The following is a 23,136-nucleotide window of genomic DNA, read 5'->3' as shown; positions in this document are numbered from 1 at the left end:
GCGGGGCTCTCCCCAAATGGGGTGAATGAAGATATCGGCCGGGTCAACCCCCCACCCGCCAGCACCGGCGCACAAAATCACAAGGGACCGTTTCCAGACGCTCTCAAGTCCCCAAGAAGTTTTCCGCTCTATCTCCCAGCCGACCCAGGTATGGCGGAAAGGCGCTGACTGGCCCCGGAACCTCCGAGGTGCGACCCCAGCAAACCAAGTCCCCTCCTCACCTAAGGCGACGCGTTGGATAGGACCGCGGTGCCCCCCCCCCCATCTATCTGCCTCCGGCGCGTCTTGGGGAGTCCTGGACAGACTGGGGTTGGGGGAGCCCACTTCACCACTTCCCTCCCCGGCTCAGGAAAGTCCGGGCTGGGAAGTACTCTTTGTCTGACTCGGGGCGGGGGGGTGGTCGCGCCCCCAGACACCCCATTCCTCGCGGCCAGGCCAGGAGGAGGCCGGTCCTAGATTCTTGGGGGGAGGGCGGACCTTAGTAGCCTTTCCAGCCCCCCCAACCCCTGCCGACCTCCTCTGCCCGCCCCCCCGGCGCCGCGCCGTAGCCCCCACCTGTTCCCCAGGCAGCTCCGGCCCACGGGGGCCTGAGCCGGGGCGGGGTGGGTGTCGCGGCTGCGCTGGGTCAGGGCGCCGCAGCCGGCCCCGGCTGGAACAAAGTGCGCCGGCCTGGGCCCGGCTCCTCCCGGCGCGTCTCCCGCGGGCAGTTTGCAAACACAAAGTGAGCCAGTGAGCGGGCGAGAGAGTGCGCGAGCGAGGGAGTTGGTCTGGTCGCCGGCCCAGCCCCCACCCGCGTCCCCGAGCTCGGCCAGCCACCTACCTGTCCGGCCCGGCCGCTCCGTGCGGGCTCCGGCCCGTCAACCCGCGCGGGGCATGGGGCTCGCTCCGGTCGCCGCCCGGGCCCGCCGCCGCCCGCTGGGACTGCCCCTCCGCGCCGCTCGGCGCCGCGCAGCTCCCGGGCGTCCTCCCTCCGCGCCGCGCCGGCCGGCCGCCGCGCGCCCTACCCTCGCCGGGGCATCGCACTTTGGGGGCAGCTCGGCTTGCTCCGGCTGTGCTCCTCCTTCCCGATCCTCCCGCGACGCTTGTTCGCTCGCTCGGGCGCCGGGGCTCCGGGACCCCGGCGTCCCCGCCCCCGGCCCAGCCCTGGTTCCGGCCCGGGCTCCTCCCCGCTGCGCCGCCGCCGCCTGCGCCGCGCCCTCCTCGCGGGCTGGGGGCTACGTCCCGGCCGCCGGCCGCACAGTCCGGTCCGCAGGGGCGGCCGGCTCCGGACTCCGAGGGGCTGCGACTGAGCCCGGGCAGCGAGTGGCTGCGAGCGGGCGGCGCGCGGGCGGGGCGGGAGGGGGCGGGGAGGAGGGGGACGGAGGGAGCGCGCGGAGAGCGAAGGAGGAGGGAGCGAGCGAGCGAGCAGCGGAGGGAGGGAGACCAACTTCTAGCGCTACCATAATTCACCTAAAGCAGGTGCAGCAACTTTCACCCTGCCCGGCAGCCAAGTCGTGAGCGAGAGGAGACCACGTGGACCAAACTTTAGGGGAAGAAAAGATGGGGATCTGGGGAGAAGACGTAGGGCTGCGATCCTGTAAAAAGGGGGGGGGAGGTGGAGAGACCCCAGGGATTCACACTGGCCTTGCGAATCCCTTGGCGCGCTTTGCAAACTCCAGCTTTTCCCTGGAGTCTGGAGGTACGGCCAAGCCCTGCTCCCACACGGTTCATTGGTTCCCGGCGGGCTGCGCCCTATGCAGGGAGTGGCCGGGGGGCCCAGAGCCCGGAGCCGGTGTCCTTCCCCCTCTCCCTTCTGCGCCCCACTGCGTGGGGCTGGGGGTGGGCTCTTGAACCGGGGGGTGGGGGAGGTGGGAAGGCTCCTTCTGGGCTTTGTGAACGGTCACCCCGGGCGCGCGCCGCCTCCCTCTCCGGAAGGGGAATTTCCCATAAAGTGCTCTGCGAACCGGTGAAGAAAGGGCCCAAAGCTGGACCCACGCGGGCAGAGCGGAGTGCAAAGTAGAAGCAATTATCCGGACAAATTAGATTGTAAACAAAACTCAACGTCTTTTGCCTGAGGGCGGGGTAGGGTGCGGGGAGGAATCGGAGGGATTGTGGCGGTAGCCAAGGTGTGTATTTGGGTCGGGAGGGGGAAGTCTGGATGAGGAAAGGCCCCAGATCCAAGGGGGGAGGGCTGTGCTGGTAGCAGGCGCCCCACTCAGAGACCCGTGGAAGCCTGAATAAATCCTTCCCCCGCCTTCCACCTCCAAAACATCTCCGGTCTGTTGCAGTGGGGAGGGGTGAGGGACACCTCAGGGGTTTTCAAGGAGTGCCCATGACCAAGGGAGGACCCAGCTGTGGGGGGAGGGCAGGAAGGCCGTGGCTCTAGAAGGCTCTCCTGCCCCAAATCACCCGAGGCAGGTGGAGACGGGCAGACACAGGATGATCCTGTGGAATGTGGGCTGGGGGTGCTTTAGGGATTGGAGCTTAGGGTATGCCAGGGCTGTGGCCTGGGGAGAGAGGATTTCTTGGAGGAGAAGCCTCTCCAATGGGGCTTGGAAGAAAAAGAGAGGAGGCTCCCCCTCGGGTTCTCCATCCCTTATTCCATCCCTTTTCTGTGGGTACAAATAGCCAGAAAGAGCTGTAATGTCAGTGCTATCTGTCCAGGTCTAGATCCTATGTATTGCCCTACACAGGGCAGGTGTGACGGGCATATTCAGCTTCTGCTGGAGTATTTCAAATAGCTAGTGTCAAATTGTTGGGAGGAGGACCCTAAGCACCATTTATGTGGATACCACAGGGTCCTTTCCAGTGTAGCCAGAGCAGAAGCAATAAGAATAAAATAACCACAGCTAACCTTTGAGTCGTACCACATGCCAGGCATAGGACTCATTTCATCTTCACAGTAACCCTATAAGTAGATAGTACTATTACCTCCATTTTCCAAAAAGGTTAAGTCACTGTCCAGGCTTACCCGGCTGGTAAGTGATGAAGCAGGATTTCAACCAGAGCTACTTCTGTGAGGCCTTTAAAGCAGTACTGCCTGCTTGTGGGTGACCTGAGGAGTATAGTTTGGGAGAAAGGAAGCCTTTGGTGGTGTGACTCTATTTATTTTCTATGGAGAGTCAGCGCTGGTGGGAGTCAGGGTGTGTGGACAGGCCTGGGCATGGCCTGGAGTTGGCAGGTTCTTGTGTAAGCCCGGCTGGATTATGACCACGCCATGCCCCTCAGGTCTCCTTTCCATCCATCCTACAGAGGCTTCAGGTCAGGTGAGAACTAGGGACTTTCAATACAAAGGAAGGAATGAGGTGACCTCCAGTGGGCTTCTCTGGCTGGCTGTCATGCCCACTGCATCCTTTACCATCACCTTCCTGCGGCAGCCCTCCATACCTCACACGTGGATTCACGTGCCCAAAGGGATTTCCCTAGGAAATGCTTTGGCTTTCATTTCAGCTTACCCTCATCTCCAGGCCAGTTCAGTTCCCAGCACCCTGTGAGTCACAGTGGGGGGCCCAAAGGAGGCAAAGGATCCTGTCTGGGCCTCACCTAAAGGGCATTTTAATGAGGAAGCAAAGCCTCAACGGGGAGAAGTCTCACAAACAGAATGTTGAACATAAAACCAAAGAAAGATACAGAGCACACACCCCAAAATTAAAGCAGCCAGTCCAGAGTCCTTCCTTCTGATGCAGGACCTCTAGGAAAAGGTTCAAAAAAGTGGCCCTTGGCTCCTGAACCAGAGTGCCTGGGAACAGGCAGGAGGGTCCTCTTTCTGTCCCTGTTCCTTCAAAAGGTCTAGGCTGTGGTGTGGCAAGAACCGGGACCCATGGCCTGTCCTACTATGGAGGCCATGGTTGAGAGCACAGAGACTGGAGTGAGACAGCCTAGGGTTGAACGTCAGTGTCTGTCACTTACCAACTGTGTGATCCGGGCAAGTTACAGGATGGAGCCAGTCTCCTCATCCACGACATTGGGAGAATGCCTCCTGGGGGGTTGGGAGGGTGACATGAAAAAGCCTGGGCAAAGCATCTAGCTCTGTGACCTGTTCATCAGATACTTTCCATAAACACTCATTTTCCGTTTTGTGAGCTCCAGTTTCCTCACCTAAAAGTGAGAATACCGACTTCACAAAACTGCAAAGCATACATACATCTGCAGCTGATACTTAGTAAGCGCCTGCGGTGTGTCAGGTACTTGATTCACGTGCTATTTGGCTGCATCGCCCCTGGCATAGAGGCTTTTCTCATTTTACAGCGAGGTACTCAAGCTCAGAGAGGTGAGGCAACTTGCCCCAGATCACACAGCTAGAAGATGGTACAGCAAGGACTAACTCACAGGTCTTCCTGCTCTGAAGAGTTGCCCTTTCCCAGGGTCAGCTGCCTCCCTGTTGTGGGGATGCAGTGGGTTAGTGGGTGAGCTTGTTCTTAGTACCAGGCCTGGCACGGGGTGTGTGTGTATGTCCAGAAACATTCGTCAGTCCTTTTATTCCCACAGTCCCAACACATCTAGACCCAGGTATTTTATGTTTCCAGTCATCCGATTGCTTGAATTTTACTTCTTTTCCCTCTTCAAAACCGTTTTTTAAGGGAATTCCCTGGTGGTCCAGTGGTTAAGACTCAGTGCTTTCACTGCCATGGGCCTGGTTCCATCCCTGGTCGGGAAACTAAGATTCCACAAGCCACGTGGCGTGGCCAAAAAAAAAAAAAAAGTCAAAAAAACCAAACCGTTTTTTAGTTAATTAAGGAATAAAACTTTTCCAGCATGATGTAGTGTCTCAACACCTAAGTATATACTAACAGAAATGCGTAATGTGTTCACCAAAAGACAGACACTAGAATGGTCTTAGCGGCCATTCCACAAATAACCATCAACAGTGGAATGGGTGAATAAATGCTGGTATTCTCATGCATGGGCTAGTACTTGGTAATGAGAATGAACAGGCCATTGCCACACAGCAACAGAGAGAAGTCTCACAAACAGAATGTTGAGCATAAAAGCCAGTCGTGAGAGAGAAATTCCACCTATCTGAAATTCAAAAATCGGTCGAACAAAATCGAGGTGTTAGAACTCCGGAGAGTGGCTACTCTAGGCAGGCGAGTAAGTAGGGGTTCCTGGGGGACTGGGAGTGTTCTGTAGTTTTTGAATTGGGGATTTGGTCACGTGGGTGTGTTCACTTTGTGACAATTGAGCTGGCGTACCCTTATGATCTGTGCACCTTTCTTTATGCTTTCAAAAAAAAAAGCCTACAAATTGTTGCTGATAAAAGTCAAGAACCTTCCATATCCTTCCCTCCCTTTGTCCATCCTTCCTTTGCCAGAGGCAGCCGGTTTCCAGAAGCTGGGAGGTAGCCTTCCCAAGTAAGTTTTACGCTCTTAAACATTTAGTGTGGCTTGGGGGTCTCGAAATTTTAAATAAAAACTATCCTTCTGCTCCTTGCTTTCACGATTTATTGGTGGTATCATTTACTAAATTTCATGTTGCTGACATTAATCAGGTTTGCTATGTGCATCTCTAGGTCATTCACTGAAAAGGCTTGCGTTCTGTCACATCAGTTCACTGCCATTTCTTGACCCAGCCTCCCCGTGATGGACGGTTGGGTTGTTTCCAACGTTTGGCTATTGTGGTCACACGGCAGTGGGCTTCCTTCTGAGCAGCGTCTCTCCACCCAGCCACCCAGGGCCTTCTGCTTCTCTCTCCTCCTTTGCCTCCTGACCAGTCAAGCTGACCCCCTTTCCTTTTGTGGTTCCTCCACTCTGGCATCTTCTCTCCTCCCCATCTCCCAGCTGCCCCTCCCCACCCTGCTTCCCAACCTTTCTGACTCAGAAAGACCGAGGATCTGTGCTGGGTGGAGGTGGGGGAGGGATGGAAGGGGGTAGCCTCTTTCTTTGCCACAAAGGCCCCTGTTCTCCAAGATAAATGACGATTTTAACAAAGAAATATTTCATTAAGGGTTGGTATCTTAATGAACTGTGCCAGGAACCTCTAAGGCACTCTCCAGACTCTCCCCCTTTTTAAGGGGGGCTCCTACTCTTGAGGGGAGGCTTATCAGTTTACCATATTGCCCTGAGTAGAGGACCATGCAGTGTGGAGAGCTGTCCCTGGGGGCTGTGGAGGAGGGGAGGGCACCCAGGCCTGGGGGTGGGGCTGGTTACCCCTCTTGGTGGCAGGGGCTGGGCCCTGGGAGATGTTTACAGACCTCACTTTTAGGGCCTCAGAGACTCAGGCCTTGTCCACGGGGTGGTGGGCATGGGACTCCAGGCTGATTGGTGGAAAATCATTCATTAAGGATCGGGAAATGAACACTAACCTGACAAGCAGTGAACAATTTTCCATCCATTAGAACACAGTGTCTTTGGGTAAAATGAGACCCCCTCCGTGGAGGGATTTCCGAGCAAGGAGAGAACAGGACGCAGGCAGGGATGGGCCAAGAGAGCAGACTCGGCACCCTTTCCCCATCCCGTGCATCACACCCAGCCATCCACCAAGGGGGCAGGGGGAGGCCGTGCCCAGGGACAAGGACAGGCCAAGCAGGGGCACAGAGAGGAGAGCCCCTTCTCCCTTCATGCGGTTCAGCCTTCAAGAGCTACCCGAAGCCATCCTTCCTCAGAAAAACGCTTGGATTTAAATCCCAGTTCTGTCGCTTTCTAGCTTGAAACCCTGAAGCAGGAGGGCTTAATCTCAGTTTCTTCAATGGCAGAAGAGGGAGGAAGATGAGGGTCCAGCAGAGGTGGTGAGTGAGTGAGTGTAACACCTGTAGGGTTCTCCACCCGGGGAGGCAGGCATCTCCTAGCTCAGAGCCATGATCATTATCTCTTGATGCTCCAGCCCACTTCCACCTCTTTCCGGCTCCTTCTTAGCTGGCTGGTGTTGATTTTACAATGTGTTGTTGGCTAACTTTTATTTCATAAGCGCCAAGTCACTTTTAATACATTGTATTGTTTGTTCACTGTTTAACCACGTATGCCTCATCTCTCTAACTAGATAATAAACTGAAGTCGGGGCCCATGATTTTAGTCATTTTGGGATTTCCTCTTGCAGCCCAGTGTGCTTTGCACAGAAAATGCACGTTGAATCGGTTTGATTGTAATTTGATGCTTAGTTAAAAAAAATAGCCTGACACCTCAGGGCAAGTTGGTGCCCTGCAGGTAACAGTGAGGGGGGCTGGGGGGGCGGAGTGCGGAGTTTTAGGAGCTATGCAGTAAAACTGTGTCTTCAGTGATTGGAGGGAAAGAGCTGGGGGTCAAGGTGGGGACTTGGATGGAAAATGGGACAAGGCAGCACCCTCACTCCCTCGGGGCTGCCGCCTCCTGCCAGAGGGCTGTGCCCCCCATTCTTCTCATGACTGCTCCCTGCACGTTTTCTGCTTGTCCACGGGGGATACCTTCAGAGCTCTGTGCTCAGCAAGGGAAGCGTTCCTTCCTCAGGGAACCTGGAAGGCCTGCGTTTTGGGGTCTCGGCCAGTGGCACTGGAGGGTGAGGTAGGATGTGAAGGAGGAAAGTCAAAGCCAAGGTGGCCTCACACTGGAAATAGCTACCACCTATTGAGCACCTGCTGTATACCAGGCACTTCTCATATGTATCTCTGATCTCCACAGTAGTCCTAATGTTTGATTCTTTTGTTTGTTTATTTTTAAAGAGAAGGCAGTGCCCGAAATGGCAGAGGCAATCGATGTAGGGTGGATATAAGGGGAGAGAAGAGAGAGTCTTTATGTGTCTCTGATTGTGTGTGGTGTCTGGCAAGGCCTGTGGAGAGGGGCTCACACATTTCCTGGGCTCCTTCACACTGGTTTGAGTCCGTTCCGTGCTGGGCCTGGACTCCAGCGCCCACCTCCTTCCCAGTTCTCCTGCACCCTCTCTTCTTTCTGGCCTTCTCTCTTCCAGATCCCTCTGCTCTTGACCCCTGGCCCTCCAGCCCCAAAGACCTCTCTCATGGTTGCTGGGTAGCAGGAAGTCCCTGGAACCAGGCATCTGAAGGCTGGAGTGAGACTGGATCTTGATTAGAGAAGAACCAACTGTGCGCCCGTCCCCGTGTTAAGCACTCTTCATTCATGACGTCATTTCATGACGTCATTTCACCTCCCACCAGCCCTCTGAGATGATATAGCAGATGCTGTGAGTGCCCTGTCTGTGTGCCCTCAACCTGACCACTTATACCCCTAAGGCTTCCAATCACCCACCTGCCTATCTTTGCCTGGGGGCTTCCTCTGGGCATTGGACTCTGCTTTGTCACCATTGGGAGACCAGAAGTGCTGGGGAATTAACACCATCCAGGAGAGCCCCGCACCCATGACTGATAAGCATTAGTGTGTAAATACTTGAGGTGTGTGCTCTCCATGCGCTCACAGGGTTTCCCCAGCAGGACTGAGCCACCCCAGGAGCCAGCTTGATAACCAACTCGATCGCTTTCCTTCCTTCCCTTATCTTATTTCCCCACTTCTCTCCTGGCGTTTCCTTTACCTCCTACATCAACCATGGGTACTGGAATAGTTGTCTCAGGGCCTGCTTCTGGAGGAACCCAGCCTAAGTCAGGTGGGTACCGTCATCATCCTCGTTTTACAGATGACAAGACCAAAGCTCCGAGACGTTGAAACTCACACACAGTTCCACAATTATGTAAGCGGAGTGCCTGCATTCACACCCTGGCTTGTTAGACAGCAGAATGTCCACTTCATCGCTCTCCCGGACGCCTTCTTGAAGGCCCTTCCCCCTCTGCCCCCAGAGTCTTGTTCAAGGCCATTGCCCCTGGTTTCCTGCCTTGAGAGGTGAGAGATGCAGAGCAGGGTGGGTCGGGCGTACACTGGCCGGAAGTGGGGAGTGTTTACAGGTCACCCAGCTCTCCCCCCCTCCCCGTGGGTCCCAGGCCAGTAGTCAGAGCCAGTTCTTGGATCTCAGACAGAAAGAGAAGCAATGACCACCCACAGGACTGGACATAGGATGAACAGAAAAAAGTGAATGCTACTCGGAGTGCTGGAGAAGGAGAGGACAGAGTCAGGGGTACCCGGAGGGATGGACTCGGGGCTGAGGAAGCTCTCCAAGCCTTTGCGTTATACGAGGGCCTGTGATCAGACTTCCCCGCGTGCAGCCAGGGCGAGAGCTAGGAGAGGATTTCTTGATAGTGGAGTTTGCTCAGACTTGGGCTCTGGAAAGTCCCCTTCTGGGAACCTCAGGCCCAGGGGAGAAATCGGCCAGCATCTTCTATGAGTGTGGAGGTGGGCACAGCGTGGGGATGACCTGAGCCGCTCAAAGACAAAGGTTACACGGAGAGAACATCTTGCCATTTTCTACTTGGTTGGTTTTCACGACATCTTTGACTTAGTTTATGTTCTCTCAGAAGCAGACTCTGACGCAAGGATTCAAGCATGAGTTGGGAGTGGGAAAGTGGGGGGCTGGGCGGGGGTGTGGGTGGGCGGGAGGCCCACATAGGGAGTGTTAGCATGTACTGTGAGTGAGAGGGGCGCAGGCCTGCTGGCGAACCCCGGAATATGTTTGAGGCATGCCTCAAGTTGTCCATATGATGGGGGCGAGGAAGCTGGGGTATTTATCCACCAACTCCCTCTTTGCCATTGGTGGAGGGCTGCTTCCAGGCACATTAACTCTCCAGCGCTTCCAGCTTGTCCTGAGTCTAGCCAAGGGCATCTCCATGGCCAGAGGGAAAAAAAAAAAAAAAAGAAAAAAAAAAGAACCCTCAGGCAAAGGGTAGGTGTTGGCAGTAAGCAGCCTTCTCCGTTTGGAGGTAAGTGCCGAGAGGCATAGGCAGAACGCCAGCACCTGCCACACTCTGCCGTCCTCCTTGACTTCTCCTTTTCACGTGCCCTTGTGAGCTTGTGTCATCTCCCTCTTAAACGCTTCGGGTTCCCAAGCCTTCAGCCTTGACCCATGGCTCTCCTCAAGCTACATGTCCTCTTGGACAATCCCATGTACTCTCATGGGTTTAACTACCATCTTTGAGTTGGTCCAAGTACCATCACTTTCTTGGACCTCGCTCCCACCCCCATGTCTGTGATGCTCCAGTGATGGCATAGCCAACATGTCCCAGACCCAAATCATTCAATGTCATCTGTATCCAAAGACGTGCCCCGCCTCTGCCCTTTCTCCTCAGTTGTGGCATCACGATCCTCCCAGTCATGTAGAAACTATTAGAAGTCGCCCCTTGACTCTCCCTAGCCCTTTCTTTCACATCCAATCAGTCACCAAGTCCCGTGGATGTGGTTTCTAAAATGTTTCTCAGTCATTCCCTCCTCTCCATCCCCATTCCTACTGCCGTTGGCTGGACGCGCATCATCTTCTACCCGGGTTATTCCAGTAGCCTCCTAACTGACTCCCATTTCCAACCTGATCCCCTCCCCGTACCTCCTTCCAGTCCATCCTCCACAGTGGTCAAAGAGTTCCACCTACAGTGCCAACTTGAACTTGTCATGCTTTGTTCAAGACCCATTCTCACAGGGCCAATTTCAAGTACACCGGTCTGGTACACAGAGCACAAGGTATCCTTTCTTGAACCTTCGATTCCATCCCTGGCCACTCCCAGCTCTGCCGCTTCCGTCTTGTGGCGTGTGCTGTGCTCTTTCCTCTCATGCGGTGTCCTCTGCTTGGAATACCTGTTCTTCCACTTGCTTTCACAGTTGACTCGAAGACCCAGCTTAGATGACACCTCTCCTCAGACGTTTTCCTTGAACGCTCCGAGCTGGGTTAGGCACTCTTCTTTTGTGCTCTTGTATTGGTGCAAGCATCAAAAAATTCACTGCAAATGGACTTAAATAACAATAGTAATAGATTGACTTGTATAACTGAAACATCAAGGGGTAGGGCTTGCTACAGGTCATGTGTGATCTAGGGGCTTAAAAAAATGATGCCGTTGCGGTCTCTGCATTGCTAACTCTGCCTTACCCTGGGTGGGCTTCATTCTCAGAGTCCTTGGAGGCAGTCCTATAGCTTCAGACTCACATTCTGCCCAGTTCAGTCCAATGAACCGTTCAAGCAAATGCTGGCTTGTTGGGACCTGTCTAGGGATTTACTTGCCCCTCTCCAGACCAATCAGAATGTCCAAGGGCTTAGAACGTTCTACTTCAGCAGTTGGCAAACTCTGGCCAACTTGTTTCTGTAATGGCAGAGTTCAGTAGCGGAGGCAAAAGACCAGCAAACTTTTTTCGTAAAGGGATAGATAGTCCATGTTTTAGGCTTTGTGGGCTGAGGCAAGATCAAGGATATTATGTAGCGACAAGAGATATTATGCATAACAAGACAGAAAACAAATTTCCACAAAATTTTTATTGATGGAATTACAATAATAATTGAGTACATTTTTTTTTGGTAATAAAAGGTCTACTAATGAGAAGAATGGGATTTTTTTTGGTAAGGGTGGGAGGGATAACATTTTGCTTAATTGGAGTTCAAAGTTAATGCTCCTTGCCATCAGATCGATGACAAATGTTCATCTATAAAAATTATTCTTAAAAAACATAAAATTATTCTTGGCACTTCCTGGTGGTCCAGTGGTTAAGACTCTGCGTTCCCAATGCAGGGGGCCTGGGTTTGATCCCTGGTCGGGGAACGAGATCCCTCATGCATGCTGCAATTAAGAAGCCCAACTGAGAGTCCTCATGCTGCAACTCAGAAGTCCGCATGCTGCAACTAATGACCCCCATGCCGCAATGAAGATCCTGCGTCTTGGTACAGCCAAAATAAATAAATAAATATCTTTAAAAAATTATTCTTAGTTCACAGACCATACAATAACAGGCAGGATTTGGTCCGGGGGCCATAGTTTGCAGACTCCTCCCCTGAATTATATCAAACCATTATCAAGCTAAGGGAAGAGACTGTGGGAAGCTGGAGAAGGAGACAGCAAACCACCCTGATGGTGGAGATGATATCAGTTCCAGAGGGCCTTGGATGTGGAGCTGCCTTTGTGACACACCATTCAGAGTCAGGCTGTGGGGGCATTTTATCAGACATGTCTTTATAAGACAAATTCACGTCCATTAGGCCTCCTAATCCTGACGCCATCCCTGTGACATAGGCAGGGCAAGGGTGGTTGTACCCTTTTTACAGAGGGGAAAAGAGGCTCAGAGAAAAGTGACTTGTCTGAGGTTTCCCAGCAAGGCCTCTCTGGGATATGTTTGAGGATATTCTAAGGCATGGGCTTTGGGACGTGTGCTTTGCTGAGTGAGTAATTGAACAGTTGTGGCATCCCCTGGTTGGAGGGCAGAGGCTGGGCCAGCAGGAGTAAAGGCTGGTCTGGACGTGTCCTAGGAGGCTAGGTCTGCGGCAGGCTCTGTGATATCCAGTGGTCCACTGGGATGGGCGTGGTCAACACAGGTGCTCAAGAACCCAGCTCTGTTTCAAGAATATCTGGGCTTAGGTCTGTCTCCCAAGCAGGACAGGTGGTACCAGCTCAGTACCCCTGAGCTAGGCTTCAGGTAAGAATGCCCGGGACACAAACAACGAATTTGACCCCTCACCTTATGGCCTCCAGCCTCCAGGTCTGGCCTCATCTCAGTCCCTGATGAGCGCTCTCATCCTGCGGGCCAGGGTGGGGTTTATAGATTTTGGTTTTGGCCGTACTACAGAGGACGTGGGATCTTAGTTCCCTGACCAGGGATCGAACCTGCGCCCCCTGCATTGGAAGCACAGTCTTAACCACTGGACATCCCAGGAAGTCCCTAGGGTGGAGTTTAAACTTTGACGTTGGGATGACCCCAGGGTGGGGGCAGGTTGTGGACAGCCCTCAGCAGGACTGTCTCAGCCCTCCTCCAGGACTGACCTGGCCTCAGGCAGGGCTGCCGAAGGTCACAGAAGGGTCTGGGGGTGGGCAGAGGCAGCCAGAGGTGAAGGATGGTTGCTGGGGTCCTTTCCAGGATGATGATATAGGGATACCAAGTGTGTGAGCACAGGTACAAACACACACACACTTACTGGTCTCACAGACGTATTTACACACTCCCATAGGCAGATGGTCACACCTACACCTATCTTCACTACCAGGATCTCACATACACACACACACACTCTAATGGTTTCCTACACTTATTTACACACTCCCAAGCTTACACCCCATGTTCATACACGTCAGTATTAGTTTCCTAGGGCTGCTGTAACAAAGTACCGCACACTGGATGGTTGAAAACAACAGAACTTGGTTATTGTCTCACTGTTTTGGAGTCTAGAAGTCCAAAACCAAGGTTCTGTCTGAGACCTGTAGGGTGGATCCTTCCTTGCTACCTGCTAACTTCTGACAGCCTCAGGCACTCCTTAGCTTGGAGAGCCTCACTCCAATCTCTGCCTCGCTCCAATCTCTGCCTCCATCTTCACGTGGACATGTGCTTCTGTGTTTCCACATGGACATCTTTTCTTTTCTTTTTTTTTAAAACCTCTTTATTGGGGTATAATTGCTTTACAATGGTGTATTAGTTTCTGCCGTATAACAAAGTGAATCAGCTATACATATACATACAGCCCCATGTCTCCTCCCTCTTGCGTCTCCCTCCCACCCTCCCTATCCCACCCCTCTAGGTGGTCACAAAGCACCAAGCTGATCTCCCTGTGCTATGCAGCTGCTTCCCACTAGCTATCTATTTTACATTTGGTAGTGTATATATGTCCATGCTACTCTCTCACTTCGTCCTAGCTTACCCTTCCCCCTCCCCGCGTCCTCAAGTCCATTCTCCACGTCTGTGTCTTCCATACGGACATCTTTTTATCAGGACACTAGTCATTGCGTGAGGGGCCAGCTTACTCCAGTACAGCCTCATCTGAACTGATTACACGTGCAATGACCCTATGTCCAAGTAAGGTCATATTCTGTGGTACTGGGAATTAGGACTTCAGTGTATCTTTTTGGGCAGGGACACATTTGACCCTTGACAACACCTTATGGCCATAAAAATCTCACATGTACCTCTCATACTCCCACAGTGACACTCAGATGTATACACTCAAAGTCACACAGACACATGTTCACACGTTCTTGTAGTCACAAAATCGCACATACCGACATATGCCACCAGGATCACACACCCACACCCACACGTACACTCACAGACACTCCCTCTCCTTCAGTCTCCCCGTCTTACACACGGCACCGCACCCATCACAGTGACTCCTTCACATGCCCGCGTGCCCCAGCCTGTCTCCCACACATCGTCCCCCTCACCCCTGCCACGCTCAGAGCCCACCCCGTGAGGGTCATGCTCGAGGCCCACACTTGGCTTGTACCTCTCACACCCTCTCCACCCACAGTCCCTCCCCTTCTGACTCCTTCTCCATCCAGCCCACCGGATGCCCAAGCTACCCTCAGGGCGGGGAGGCAGCGGCCAGCCTGGAGGGCACCCTGCCCCACCCCAGCCGGGGCACCAGGTGAAGAGCCCCTTGATGGCTGGGATCAGGCGTCTCCCACAAGCCTTCTCCATTGTAGACTCCCACTCTTCCTTCCCTGCGGCGGACAGACAGATGGACACATGCACACGCGCTCTCACGCTCACCCCCGCGCCCCTCTGGCAGCCCCACGGCAGCAGTCTGTTCCTCATTATGGGCCAATGCGCCTGTTTACTCACCCAGCTGGATATGGTTAGAGAGTGATAAATAATGAAAGAGAAAACAGGCTTTTCCCCTCTGTGGCTTCTATTTATGTAACATGTGTCACAGCTCACTCACAGACTTTGTTTCGGAGCTGGTTGCAGGAAACAGTTTATTTTTTCCGGACAGTGGCTTGGGAGGCGGGGTGGGGGGCCGGGGTTTGGGTTTCTGATCTCACGCCCATGGGAGTTTCGGGATCTGGTTCCCAGAGTCCTCTTCCTCTGGTGCCTCCCCTCCCTGGCTCCCCCCGACAGCGACAGCTCTGGGGCAGACATCACAGTTCAAGGCTGCCTTAGAACCGGGTTTTCTGACTCCACCGATTTGGAAGGAGTTGGGGTGGTTGGGCCCCCTCCCAGCTGCCTGTGAAACCCCTCAAACAGAGGGGCTTGTTTTAAGAGCCTCACAGCTCGAGGCCAGGACTCCCTGAAAGGAGTAGGTGCAACAAGGGGCTTCCCAGGTAGCCTGCACCTGTAAGGCGGGAGGGAGCAAAGGGATTCCTTCTATAAAATATGAATAATAGATCCACGCCTTGTGTCCACGTAGCACTTTCGCGTCCGTGGTCTCAGCTGTTCCTTCCCAGGTGCGAGATTGAGGAACAGGGATCAGGGGGGACTGGCTTTGGTCTGCTCAGCTGGTTGTGAAGAGCCAGGACTTCAAACTCACCCATCCCACTGTCCCTCCTCTCCCAGGGCGCCTCCCTCAGAAGAGTTCTGGTCAACTTAACATACACTAGGGCAGGTGGGAGTAGTTACAAGGGTGTGGGGACTCGGAATGCAGGAGATATGAGTTGTCAGAGAAGTGAGAGAGCCCTCCTCCTGTCCTTCCCCCAACACTAAGGTGGCCATCCTTTGAGGGATGCTCCAGGCGGGGAAGAAGCAGCAGGAAGTGGTCCTGCTTCTCAACCCCCAGTGCAAGGAGGGCCTTGGGAAGTTTAAAGACAACCTGTCCCCTTGGAGCCTGTCTTTTGCCGGGGCAGGGAGCCCATGCCTTGTTTGACACGGAGCCTCAGTAGGGTCCCAGGTCACCTGCTGAGGAAACCCCCGAGGCACCTACCTCTAAGGAAGGCAGAGTCTACTGTGGAGGATGGACTGGGAAGCCCCCAACTCCAGCAGACTCTGCCTGTGTGTGTGTACAGGTGACATGGGATCAGTCCTGCCTGGTGGCCTCAGGGATTCTTTCGGGGACTGTCCCACAGGGATCTCCTGGCTGGTGGGAGAAGCGGACACATTCCTAAGACAAGGACTTTTGAACACTGTCTGACAAGCATAAGAAGACACAGTGAACAGTGGAGGATTCCTGGACTGAATGTCAATATTATGACATAGTATGAGTGTGTTTCATGTTTGGTAATTACAATCATTGCTGCTTTTGTCGTGGTCATCCATTTACAATGCCTGGTGTCAGTTTATCTCTTGCAAAAATAAAATACAGTGTGTGTGTGTGTGTGTGGAAAAAAAAAAGAAGACACAGTGAAGACTCAGTGAAAAAGAGGAAAAGCACGAAGGAGGTGGTTTTCAGATTTAATGGGTGTCAGGGTCACAAGGGAGCTTATTAAATGCTGATGCCTAGGCTTGCCCTTGGGTGTTAATTCAACAGGTGGAGAGCATCCAGGAATCGGCATGGCTGACAAGGTCTTGGGAATTCTGAGACGGGTGGTTTCTCAAAGGCTTGGAGACAGTAGAGCCCTCAGTGGGCTCCGGAGGCACCCCCCTACCCCCCAAAATGAGAAGGAAGCATTATGGTCAGGAGGAAATCTGACTTTCCCCAAAGAGTGGGAATAAACTGGTCAGAAGAATGATAAAATTGGTTTGGTTGGAAAAAGGGAGAGAGGAAGGGAGGGAGGGAGGGAGGAAGGAAGGAAGAAGGGAAATGAGCATTTACCCACACCAGTTAGGTACCAAACACAGTTATATGACAATTGGATCTGTCTGCTTTGACTTTTTGACATCTATACCCATGTCTGAAACCTAAAACACTGTCAACATTTTATTCTTATTACCAGGTAATGCTGACACAGAAACACACACCTTACCCTGAGTCAAAACTTTTCGTATCAGCCAAGCAGTTTGCACACCTTTGAGCACACACTACAGAGCAGGCAGTTTTAAATGCTTTATATATGTAGTTTGATATTTACGGCATCACAGCCCTGACAGGCAATAACATTCCCATTTTACTGAGGAGGACATCAAGGCTTAGACTTATCTAAGGCCACCCAGCTATGCAAATCCTGGCCATAGGAAGAGTTAGTGGTCTTTTCACTGCTCCGGGGAGGACTCCTGTTGGGGAGCTAGAGTAACTTAATCCAGAGCCTGCTTTGCAGCCCTCTCTCGAAGACTCCCTCCCTCCCCCCCTCTCCCTCTCCCCTCCCCCCTGAGGAATGGGGAGGTGACCTCTCTGCTACTCCTGCAGGCCCTTGCCTTTGGGGCCCTATGGACCCTCACAAAGCCCACTCAGCCTGCATCCCAGCCTCAGAGCTTTCTGCCTGCAGGCAAATGCCCAGGACAGGAAGCTAAGGCCCCCGGGGGCTCTGGTATTTAGTCCTGGGAGCACTTGAGGTTCTGAGGGGGTCCCAGGAGAGAGGGGCCATGTGAGGGGGGCTCAAGGAGCACCCCTGCCTAGGTTTCCAGGAGCCCGCTGCATCCCTGTCCCCCTGGCAGGATGGGTGTGTCAGAAGCTAGAGAGGGGGAGTGTCGGGTAGGGGCAGGGCTGGCCGGAGCCCCTGCCCTGGGCGTGTGTTCAGGCTGCAGGCGAAGCTTGATTTCAAACTTAGGGACTCATGGCAGTTTCCCAGGGGTCCTGCCCAGACCGCCCCCCACAAACATTCACCTGCACACACACACACTCTCAGGTGATTCCACTGCACTCAGGGCCCCTTTTCATGAAGACCCAGACAAAGCTCTGGCCTCTGATGTCCCCTGTGGACAGTGACATAAATAGTAAAAATCAACCTAAACCCCACAGGCTCTGCACACCTTGTCTCTAAACTTCACATTGATCCTGCAAGGAAGCTTTTATTATAACCACCCCCTAACCTTAGACATGAGAAAAATGGGGCTCAGAAAAGCCAAGTGACTGGCCTGAGGCCACACAGCCAGTATGTGACAGAGCAGGACTGGGATTCGGATGCTTCCTCCCTATTGCCGGGCCGCCATTCCTGTTTCTCTCCCAGCACCTGGCACCCAGTTCGCATTCAGGAAGTCAACCCATTCATGTGCATACGTGGGTTTTCTTTCATACATAGTCAGCACAGGCCCCAGCTGCCCCTTTCTCCAAACCCACCCTGAGCTGTGATCTCATGGCAAACTCAGAAAATCGCAGACCCCTCTGCTTCTGCTACAGCCAGAACTAGCACCAGCCTGAATTCCCTGGGTTCCAGACTCAGTTTCCCTCTGCCTCTCAGGTCCACAATCCTGAGCAAGGCTCCCCCTGCTTTGAGGAGACCGACAGCCCTGCCCCAGGTCTGCCCCTCACTCTGGAAGCCTCCGGCCACCTCCACCCTCCCCTCTTCCTCGGAAGCGTCAGGTCTGGCACTGCCCCCCTGCAGCCCCCTCTTCCCACGGCCCCCTGGGAGCCCGGGCTTTGCTTGAGGGCAGCGAGAGAAGCCGCTGTAACAGAGAAACCTCGGGCTCCCCTTTAGAAGTCCCCGGAGGAGGCAGATCTGAGGAAAGGCTGCCAAGAAGGCGCCTGCAGCAACGTCAGCTTGAGAACAACCTGGCTGACAGGATGCTGAGCGGGGATTAAGGTCGGGATCAGGGAAGCCAGGGAAACGAAGGCAAGTTCCCCGCTCCCCTTCCTGCTGCCACCGCGGCCTCCTCCGCTGCTGGGTTTGTCTTCTTGCTTGTTCTCTGGGAAAGTGGGTGGAGAGGGAAGTGGGCAGGGGTGAGGCAGGGAGGTGGAGGGTTGGGAGGACAGGGGAGAGGTGGAGACAGGTAGGCAGGGGACAGGAGGCGACTATTCTCTGGTTGTCAGGACTCGGTGAAGGGCTGGGCAGAGACAGGGTGGTCCTGGCCTGGGACCCTTCCCTGCCGATTGTCCCCAGTTGGTCCTGGGGCAGCCAGCAGCTGCCCTGTTAACCCTCCCCCGTGTGCAGAGCCTGTCCTGAGTGTTGGTGGCAGGACCCATGAGGACAGAATTGTTCTTACTCTGAGAGAGGCTCCCAGGCCAACATGGCAGATGTGATACAGCCTCCGGAAAGGGGACAGGCCTGTTTCCATCTGCCTACAAATGCAAGCTCTCTGTTCTATGGAAAGGCCTTCACTCCGACCTGCCTCGTCACTGAACTGTCACGAGAGCCTGGCCAAATGGGCTACTGAGTTCCGGATCAGCCACTGCAACAGAATTCTAGTGAAGCCTCAGACCCTTGCCTTGTCACTGGCGGGGTTAAGAGCGTGGCCTCTGGTCTCAGATGGCATGGGTTTGAATTGTGGCTCTGCCACTGATTTGCTGTGTGACCATCAGCTAAACTCTCTACGCCTCAGTGGCAGAAAATGGTAGCGCCCCCTCCTAAGGCTGTTAAGATGAAGGGAGTGAACACACGAGCAGTGCTTGGGGTAGGGCCTGCCACAGGGGATGGATGTAGTAAGGGCAGTCGCATTTATTTTGGGGGCAGAGGACAGGAATAATAGTGATAATCCAAAGTCAATCACCCAAAAGCTTCCTGGAGGAAGGGACTGTGTAATCTGATTTCTGTGTAATCTGAGGCTTGACAAGGAGTGAATGGACGAGTGAATTGGGGGTGAGGGACAGAGCCCCTGTTTGCTTGGCGAGTATGGGGCCTGAGGGGGGCGGGGATTTAAGGATGTGTCTGGAGAGAGGTAGAAAGGGTTTGTTTTCCGGGAGACCCACTCCCGGCCAGTCTTTCTCCAAAGTTCTTGCTCTAACTAGGGGTAACATGACTACTCTCTCCCAGTCCTGCCAAGGGCGAACCTGGGGTGCAAAGACCATGAAAAGACGCTGTTGATCATCGTGACCTTTCCAGAATGGGGCATATTTCAGAAATCCAAGCCATTCAGAGAAGTTTCCAGTTGTACCTGTGTTCTCTGGACCTGGTGAGGGACAAGACAAATAGAGAAACATGCAGAGACTACAAACCTGGTGGCAGATGGTCCCAGTGGGTTGGGTTCCAGCTCTGCCACTGACCAACTGTGTGACTCGGAGCAAGTCAATTAGCCTCTCTGGGCTGGTCTGTGACACGGGATAAAGATTCACACAGGAAGAGAGGAGGGCTCGTTCCTGGCCTCCTCCAGGGCTTCAACTACAGGGCCCACGCTGGCCCACGCTGCAGTTCCTCTTGGGGTTCCTCAGCCCCTCTCCCCATCTCTGGGCACCCTGGCTGCAGGCTGGGTGTAGAGAAGGGTCTGGGTAGGAGTGAGAGCTTGGGATGGGTACCAGTAATTGAGGAAAGGGTCTGCTGAGTCTGAGCTCTGGGGGAAAGCACTGGGCCAGGGGGCCTGGTCTCTGCAGGGCTGGGTGGGGAGCTCCAGGTTGGGGATTTTATCTCTAGGGGACTGGTTTCTGGAGAATGTAATTTCAAAAACTTCTTTTTTTAAAAAAAACAACCTGTCAATAAAATTTATGTATATTTATTGTAGAAAATTTGGAAAATACAGAAAAGCATAAAACAGGAGATAAAGTTCAACCATAATCCCACCACTCAGAAATAACCGTGGTAAGATTTTCCGGTATCTCCTAGATTTTTAAAGTACACACACACACTTTCACACACTCATGAACATTTACACATCTATTCACACTCGTATACTCACACACGCATTCACACACTCACACGTTTACACACATATGTGTATTTATTATAGCATAATGCACTTGATGTACCTATATCTCAAAAAATGTAGAAATGCATCGGGGAATCATGAATACATTTGCGAAATACAGTTTCGTAAAACTGGTTTCTTCATTAAATAAATTATTGAGAAACTTTCCCCCATGTCATTGAATATTCTCCTGCAGCATCCTTTAAAATGACTGCACATAGGGCTTCCCTGGTGGTGCAGTGGTTGAGAGTCCGCCTGCCGATGCAGGGGACACGGGTTCGTGCCCCGATCTGGGAGGATCCCACATGCCGTGGAGCGGCTGGGCCCGTGAGCCATGGCCGCTGAGCCTGCGTGTCCGGAGCCTGTACTCCGCAATGGGAGGGGCCACAACAGTGAGAGGCCCGTGTACTGCAAATAAATAAATAAATAATAAATAAATAAATTAAATAAAATAAATAAAATGACTGCACAGGACTTCCCTGGTGGCACAGAGGTTAAGAATCTGCCTGCCAACGCAGGGGACGTGGGTTCGAGCCCTGGTCCAGGAAGATCCCACATGCCTTGGAGCCACTAAGCCCTTGCACCACAACTACTGAGCCTGCGCTCTAAGATCCCGCGAGCCACAACTAGTGAAGCCTGCCCGCCACAACTACTGAACCCATGCGCTGCAACTACTGAAGCCTGTGAGCCTAGAGCCCGTGCTCCGCAACAAGAGAAGCTACAGCAATGAGAAGCCTGCACATGGCAATGAAGAGTAGCCCCCTCTCGCCGCAACTAGAGGAAGCCCGCACGCAGCAACGAAGACCCAACACAGCCCCAAAACAAATAAATAAAATAAATAAATTTATTTAAAAAATAAAATGACCGCACAGTGCTCCATCTCCTGAGTGTGTTGTAAGGCATATACTTCCATCCATCCTCAAATTTTGGTCATCCAGAATGTTTCTAGATGTTTGCTATTATAAGCAACACTGCAACAAACATCATTGTAGAGAAATTCTTGAGGGGGTGGCCAACTCTGCAATTGTTTACTGGTCTGTCTCCCCGCAGGCCAGAGTGTGAGACTTTCCAGGGCCGGCTCTGCATCCTATTCGCAAACCTCACCCCTGGTTCCTCGTAGACATCCAGTAATTGTTGAATTGCATTGCATTTCTGGAGCTTGTGCTCTGGACTGAGGGACTGGGATGGTGGGCTGATCAAGAGGGAGCCCACCTTCCCTGCTAGAACACTCAGGGCTCCCCAGCGCCCTATGTTGGGTCCGCCAACTTCTAGGAAAAAAATCATTTCTGAGCCCAGAGCCACTGGCCATCCCGGAGCCTCGCTGAACTGCCTCCCTTTATCTTCCTGGGCAAACCTAACTTGCCTCCCCCTGCACACCCCCCTACATCTGACTCATTTGAGTCCTTTTGTTGTGTCTTCAAGCTGAAGGCCTAGCCGACAGAGCCCTTTCACCTGCTCATTACTGCTGGAGTAATGTTGTGGTAACTTGCTGGGCTCCCCATGAAGCAGCCCCCTCTCTGGCCCCCATTTCTCACAGCACAGCCCCTTGGCCCCTGGGAAGTGCCCACAGGGCACACCTCAGCCCTGCCCCCTGCTCTGCCCGCCACCTCCCGAGGCACCAAGGAGCCTTTGTCTCTTCCACCCCGCTGGCTCTGGGCAGATGCTGTCATTCTTCCTAGTACAGATTTGTAGAATTATGGATTTTGGAGCTGACACCCAGCTCCCCATTTCTCAATGGGTCTTTAAAATGAATGAGAGGTAAGAGACAAAAATGGAGAGATAAAACTTACTAATTTAATTTCCCCCCTCAAGCATCCATGCCCCCAACCTCCTGCAGTTTTCTCTTTTTTATTTTCTCTTTCCCTCCCTCTTCTTTTTCTCCCTCTTCCCCCTTTCTCTCTTCTCTCTTTCAGCTCCGACACTCTCTCCCACCCTCCTGTCCTTATTTCCCCTCCTCTCCCCTTCTTTTTTAAGTTTTTTTTTCTTTTAACTTTCAAGGTCATTCCGGACTCCTGACGCCGCCAGTCCCTTGGTGAGAAGTGAGCGCCATTGGCGTCTGTGGCCTCTGTTTCCGTGGCAACCCAGTAACCATTAATTTTCAATTAAAGGAGACAAAAAGCTCGATGACAGCTCCAGGTCTGCTGAAGATGTCAAGAATCTGTATTAATATACAGCAAGAGAGCATAATTGTGTGTCCATCTTCCAGAGCAGCGAAAAATGGAGGGATAATTACCAGCTCGAAAGCCACTCTGTAATTTAGTTCTTACTGTCACCACAGCCCTACACATTAGCATAAATTAAAAGCAGAGTTTATTGTTATCAAAGTGCATTGATATCGCCAGACCCGCTTTCTTCCTTTTAACTGTTTGTCGTGGGTGAGTGACTCCCCAACTCTCTCAGGGTCTCCCTGGGGTGCGGAGAAGTTCCAGCGCAGGGGCTACCGAGGTACGGATGCTGGATCTGAAGGTCTTGGTCATTTCTGCCATCCTCCCTTGGGGTGGATGGGGGCAAGGCTCAGGGCATCACCCCTCTGGTGGGATCTGGGTCTCGGGTGGGGAACTTGGATAGTGATTTGCCTCCCACGTGTGAGTGATTTGGTTTGCCCGAGGGCCCTCTAGCTCTTTCCGGAGGGGGCTGCTGCCCATCTTGGCATCCCCTTTCAGTGCCTAGTGCGGCGCAGGGCAGGTGATGTGTGCTCAAAGCCAGCCTGTGAAAACAAAGTGAAGGTCGAGGGGTCTCCTTTCCTGGGGTAGATGTCAGCGGGGGCCCTTCCTGCTTCCCCAGTTCAGGCTGTGAATTTCCCAGCTCAGTG

General features: G+C 53.2%; 1 protein-coding gene and 1 long non-coding RNA gene across 3 annotated transcripts in view; one reads left to right on the top strand and one right to left on the bottom strand.

Moving 5' to 3' along the window:
• Positions 1-1,315, bottom strand: part of FOXP4 (forkhead box P4) — a 51,087-nt gene extending 49,772 nt beyond the window's left edge. Inside the window, exon 1 of one of the 2 annotated variants that reach the window (XM_027127197.1) lies at positions 821-1,315. The gene's annotated coding sequence lies outside the window, so the exon portion shown is untranslated. The remainder of the gene's footprint in view (positions 1-820) is intronic. The other variant, XM_027127198.1, reaches the window with a different exon arrangement.
• Positions 90-22,653, top strand: LOC113631090 (uncharacterized). Its single transcript, XR_003437182.1, has 3 exons — positions 90-233; positions 2,673-2,677; positions 22,323-22,653. It is a non-coding gene; the product is annotated as an uncharacterized LOC113631090 (long non-coding RNA).
• Positions 22,654-23,136: the final 483 nt, after the last annotated feature.

Source organism: Aethalodelphis obliquidens, unplaced genomic scaffold (assembly GCF_003676395.1).
Source record: "Aethalodelphis obliquidens isolate GAN/ISIS:26980383/991018 unplaced genomic scaffold, ASM367639v1 scaffold31, whole genome shotgun sequence".
NCBI lineage: Eukaryota > Metazoa > Chordata > Mammalia > Artiodactyla > Delphinidae > Aethalodelphis > Aethalodelphis obliquidens.
The sequence above is the reverse complement of the archived record's forward strand: the minus strand, read 5'-3'. Positions and strand labels throughout refer to the sequence as shown.